The sequence below is a fragment of the Limulus polyphemus genome, unplaced genomic scaffold (assembly GCF_000517525.1).
Source record: "Limulus polyphemus unplaced genomic scaffold, Limulus_polyphemus-2.1.2 Scaffold216, whole genome shotgun sequence".
In the NCBI taxonomy this organism is placed as follows: domain Eukaryota; kingdom Metazoa; phylum Arthropoda; class Merostomata; order Xiphosura; family Limulidae; genus Limulus; species Limulus polyphemus.
Genome location: NW_013665826.1, coordinates 619,646 through 625,713, shown reverse-complemented (window position 1 = coordinate 625,713; position 6,068 = coordinate 619,646). Strand labels below are relative to the sequence as shown.

At 35.1% G+C, this 6,068-nt stretch overlaps 1 long non-coding RNA gene across 1 annotated transcript in view; it reads left to right on the top strand.

Annotated features, from left to right (window-relative positions):
- The first annotated feature begins 2,504 nt into the window (after positions 1-2,504).
- LOC111085052 overlaps positions 2,505-6,068 on the top strand; it is a 73,647-nt gene continuing 70,083 nt past the window's right edge. The window contains exon 1 of the long non-coding RNA XR_002609915.1: positions 2,505-2,668. This is a non-coding gene — a long non-coding RNA (uncharacterized LOC111085052). The remainder of the gene's footprint in view (positions 2,669-6,068) is intronic.

Below are 6,068 nucleotides of genomic sequence, written 5' to 3'. Positions count from 1 at the left end.
ATATGAAATACTAGGGCAAATATATATTCCTAGCTTAATTATCGAATAATCCAGAGACTTGGTTTGTTATAGATTTCGCGCAAAGCTACACGAGGGTTATCTGCGCTAGCCATTTCCTAATTTAGCAGTGTAAGACTAGAGGGAAGGCAGCTACTCATCACCACCCACCACCAACTCTTGGGCTACTCTTTTATTAAAGAATAGTGGGATTGACCGTCACATTATATAAAGCTCCCACGGCTGTAAGGGCAAGCATGTTTGTTGTGACGTGGATTCGAATCCGCGACCCGCAGATTGCGAGTCGAGCGTCCTAACCACCTGGCCAATCCAGAGACATATATATTTATCTTAGAAGCCATATATGTTTTTTATAACTTATTCAACATAACAGAGAAGCAGCAAAATCCTCAACATTTTTAGTTCCTTTATGACATTAGGTACATGCAGTTACAATTTATTTTTCTTTCTAATTAATTTAGCAATGGAATATACTGGGAACAACATTTATGTTTTAATGCGTATGTGCACAACCCATAATACTTTTACGCGTTTTGTGGGTTATATTCACTTGAAATTGCGCATGACCTTTCAACGCTACCGGTACACTTCTGAAAAAGTTGTGTTTAGAAAAATGTTACCGCCTGGAAGAACTTGGATTATATGCTGTTCATAAATGAGGCTTATCATAGTTGAAGTAAAGAACTGTATTTTATTACTTCTGTGCAATATAGAAGTAAAACTAACCAAATCGCATATATATATAAATAACTGATAAGTTTCGTAAAAATATTGGAAACCTTTATTTTAGTTTGTCAGGGCGAAAGCATAGATTTCAAATCGACAAAGAACAACAACTATTGTGGAGTAATTTCGTAAAAAGAAATTAAAATATTTGACAGAATTGGAATTTTCAATATGAATGGCACCTATGTGCACATGGACTGAACGACCAATCAGAGACAGGTAAGATTCAGGTATAGCCGACCAGAAAAAGTCCTTCTGTGTGCATTTTGTGATCAGATGATGCAAAAAGTCCGTCTATGTATATTTTATGATCAGATGATAATAGCAAATCTGTCTGTGTACATTTTGTGATCATATGATAACAAGTCTGCATGTGTACATTTTGTGATCATATGATAACAGCAAGTCTGTTTGTGTACATTTTGTGATCATATGATAACAACAAGTTCTCTGTGTGCATTTCGTGCTCAGATGATAACAACGAGTCCGTCTGTGTACATTATGTGATCATATGATAACAACGAGTCCGTCTGTGTACATTATGTGATCATATGATAACAACAAGTCCGTCTGTGTACACATCGTTTATGTATACAATGCAATTATATACTATTTTACTACGAGAGAAAGTTTCAAACGTTTTAGTTTTACAGTTTAGGCCATCACAGCGGACCAATGACTGCTGAAAACTTAGTTTCGAGATAAAGCCATTATCATAAGTCCAGTATTTTTAGTTTTGAGGTATTTTAAAAGTGAAAGTCATCCCCATTATTCGGTTGAAGGAGCTGAACAACACCACTATGACGGCAGGTACTACTGACTGGCAACCTTTTTTTTTGTAGTAAGTAGCTTAAAATTAGGGACTATACCTGAACCCTAGGAGTCTCTGACCTGGCTGATTAGCCCCTGCGTGCATAAGTTGCAGTTCAAGTAAACATAGCTCGATAGCTTGAACACTTTTCAATTTAGATCAAAGGTCAAGAAACGATTGGAACAGTTAAGAATGATAAAGTGCTAAAATTATTAACAGTTTTGTTGTGTTTTTGATAACCTATTTTGTTTTAACACAAAGCTACAATATCTGTGCTCTGTCCACTGCGGAGAATCAAACCTAGGATTTTTAGCATTTAAGTGTTTAAACTTTACTGCTGATCTACCAGGGAAGTCGTTCTGATAGTTTCTTAAACCTAGATAATTAGCACATAAAAACGTTGAGTACTGAACCCAGCCGATTTGATGAAACTTGGTGTTAAGTAAGTCTCGAAGTCTCCTACTGGCTCAGCATTAAGCTTAATGGGTTATAACGCTAGAAATGTATGCTCGATCCCCGTGCCGGATGCAACGCAGATTGTGTAATTTCGCACCAAATAAAATAATAATAGAAAAGTGTAGTCGACAGCGGCGTACAAAATAATAATTCACTATTGTAAATAGAAACCCGTAATGGGCCAGTATAAAACGAAGTGTTAAAAGAATTAGTAGATTTATAGTAATTTGTTTCCATCCAATATATATATATATAAATATTTTTCACAAATCAGCTGCAAATCTCATGTTGTTGAACACTTTCTTTTTTATAAAACATCATCAGTACACTATGATAGAGACGACTACTAAAGGAGAAAGAAGGGGGCATAAAATATCCCCCTATGAAGCGAATGGGATGAGATGAATGATGACAGGCACAGTTTGTCTCAATGAGAAAATTTTGCTTCGAAGAATCCCTCCACTCAGTGGTGGGTTTCGTGACGGTACGTACCTAAACGTAGCCATTACGACTTTCAGACTTAAAGCGGTTCATTTGACAAAAACTCTCGCACACGCTGGGATGGAATGTTATCAACTACAGCTTGGCTATCATGTTTTATATAAATGAACCGTGAAACACGGCAAAAGAGCTGCAGCAGAGTCTTATGTATCACGGGTTAGTAAGGTGCATTTTCACACTTAGATCATAAAACGTTCCGAGCAGTCTCAGTTAAACACATTTCATTCAAAAATCCGACAACATAATGTGTTTTCAATTAAGAAGACTACATTAAAAAAAAGAACCTCAGAAAAGGAAGTTTTTAATACCTGTTTAGTTTCAAAACTTTGAAAAATAGAGTATTTTAGGCTTACTTCACAATTTTTGTTAAAAGTCTATTTTTGACTTGTTTTACTTCTGTCAGTTAAAAATTTGTGAAATTAGGGTATTTTAAGTTTACGTTATTTGTGTTCTTCAAAAGTATTTGCGAAACTTAGAGCATTTTAGGCTTGTTTCACATGTGTTTTTTAAATTTATAACATTACAGTATTTTAGGCTTACTTCACATCTTTGGTTAAAAGTCTATTTTTGGCTTGTTTTACTTCTGTCAGTTAAAAGTTTGTAAAATTAGAGTATTCTAGCTGCCGTATTTTTTGTTGCTTCACTTCAGTTGGTTTAGTTCGGTAGACTCAGCTTCTTGTACTTTTATTACATTTTAGGCTTATTGTGATACTTATTAATGTTTCAGGGTTAATTATTGCTCTAACCCTGATGATGTAAATAGCGCCTAGACCACTGCTATCCCAGTCGGCTTGGTAAGCCTGGTATTGGGCGAAGAACCTCACCGGCAATGGCTATGACAGATGTTGACATATTATAACATTTCCTCCTTTGCTTGTACTCATAAGTTCTTAGGACTGACTTTTATTGCAATAATATAATCATTTGAAATAAAATACAATTTTGACAATACGATTTTGAACGCTGGAAGCTGTTTCTTTGTTTTATGAATATTGTTTTCTATTCTTATATACTAAAATAAAAACGTTTTGCGTCGCTTTTTCCGAACACTGACTTGTAAACTATATCCTTAAATTTTCTTCTATTTAATTTTCTCCGTGTTAATGAACGTATTTTTGAAGATGTCTTTTTCGAAAAGGCTGAGTTGATTCAATGATTAGTTGAGGTTTCTTTAACCATGTCCTGTTACCACCAAATAAAAAAGAATGATAAAGAACTAGCTACACACTTCGAGGAAGTGAGTACGTTAGAAAAGTGACAGTTAAATCCCACTATTTGGTCAGACAGTAGTATTCCAAGAGGTGACGGTGGGTGGTGTTGACCAACTGCCTTCCTTCTGGTCTATCAATTCAAAATTAGGGACAGCTAATGCAAATAGTCCAACAAACAAATAATTTTTTTTCAAAGCTGCTACGTTAGGTGGGGAGTATAGACTAGTTATATGGTTGCTTTGTTACGCAATAAAGTGGATTTTTTTTACTATATTGAATTTTGTCCAGAGTTATCTGGGGGCTATCTGCGCTAGTCGTCTCTAATTTTGAAGTGATAGACTAGAGGGAGGGCAGATACCCAACATCACCAACCGCCAGCTCTTCTTGAGCTACTCTTTACCAGCTAATAGTGGGATTGACCAACACATTATAACGCTTCTACGACTAAAAGGGCGAGTATGTTCGTTGAAGGGATTCAGATTCTGCGACCCACATATTGCGAATGGAGAGTCCTAACCACTAGGCCATGCCAGGCCCCCTATAGTGTTCTAAAAGCTAAGCTTAATAAATAAATTTGAATCGGCTTTAGGCCTGAAGAAAAACTACAAAAGGCCTACAAGTAAATCATACTGTTTGTTTATATGTACTTGCTATTGGACACTAGATTTTGACTTATAAGACGTAGGTGTATTAGCTCAAGAACTGATTGCACAAATACTTAAATACATTATAAAAGTAACGTCATTTAAATGTTTTTTTTTGTTTTTTTATAGGTAGCATTTACTTGTACTTTCCGTAACATTTGCTTATCTTTTACTTCTAGAAAGTAGTGTTATTGCTTGGGGTTTCATAAAAGCGTGGAACCTCAGTAAAGTTGTAAACTCGGATCGCGTGAACTATCGGGAATGTTTTCGTTGTTGTTTTCGGATATTCGTGCAAGGTACCCTAAGGACTATATGCGCCACCTGTTCGTAATTTTGAAGTGACAAACTAGGGGGGTAGCCATTCAACAACAACCACCACTAATTCTTAGGTTACTCTTGTCCGTCCGAATAGTGAGCATTTTTTATTTCTTTTGCGGTAACAGGACGCAATTGTTGGATCTAAAGATCCACAGTCCAGAATGCTAACCATTGTGCCATGTTCAGCCTATCAGGAACGATATTTGTTGGTTTGGATTTGTCACTCAAAGTTGTTCACTTGTTCTATGCATCAGAATATGGTAGTCGTACTAGGTATTACTTTTTTATAACACTAAAATAAAAAAAAACAATTACTACAATATCACTCAACTGCACAAAGTTCGTTTTAGGTCAAAACATATGGATAGATATATGTGGCTCATACACAATAACGTTTTCCATTGAATAAAATGTTATATTAGGACAGGTTATAACGATTTTTGTAAGTTGATAAAGGGTTAAATAAGCTGAAGTAGATGAACCAAACCACTTGAGTTAAAATAAGTTAATAAAGAGTTAGACAAAGTGAATTAGAGTGAACCATTTGAGTTAAAATATGTCAATCACATTTTGGTTTTATAAGTTAGTACAGGGTTATTCAAACTGGACTAGAATAAATCATTTGAATTAAAATATGTCAATCACATTTTAAGGAAGCTATGACAGTCTAACCTGTTTCCATTTTTTAGTACTTACCTCTTTAACATGTCTACCCTTTGATGAAACCTGAAATGATTAGACTTAATTTATCATTCAAATGCCATAAAATGTAATAGTGAAACCAAAGTTTTATACCATCAAGATGTTTATCAGTGTATCCAAAAATGAAATATCGCAGTGTGGTATCTTGTACTATTGACGTTTATATATATATATATATATATATGTGTGTGTGTGTGTTTTAAATTATCACAAAATTCACGATTTCGCTTAATATAATTTTTACTGAAGAAACACACTATTTCACTTACATTAAAACGTGACCTTAATTGTGTAATATTTCTCTAGTTTTGCCACCATGTTATTCTGTATACTTCTCTTTTCATTGGTCTACTGGACTTTGGTGACATTTCTCTAGTTTTGCCACCATGTTATTCTATGTTATCGCCCTTCTCATTGATCTGTTGGACTTTGGTGACATCTCTCTCTCTCTCTCTTCTTATTAGTCTTTTGGAGTTTGACGACCACCATGTTGGTGTTGTAAGGTTACCAACGTGAAAGTCACGTGGGAAACACAGTTGTCACTAACAGAGTTCTTCTGATTTTAATCGTCTCGACTTAAAGACCTGATTGAGCAGTTGAGGCACTGAGGCCAGATTATAGACATAGACTTCAAAGCTGCGAGAAGCTTATTCTTAAATGGTAAAAATTGTATTTTTGGTT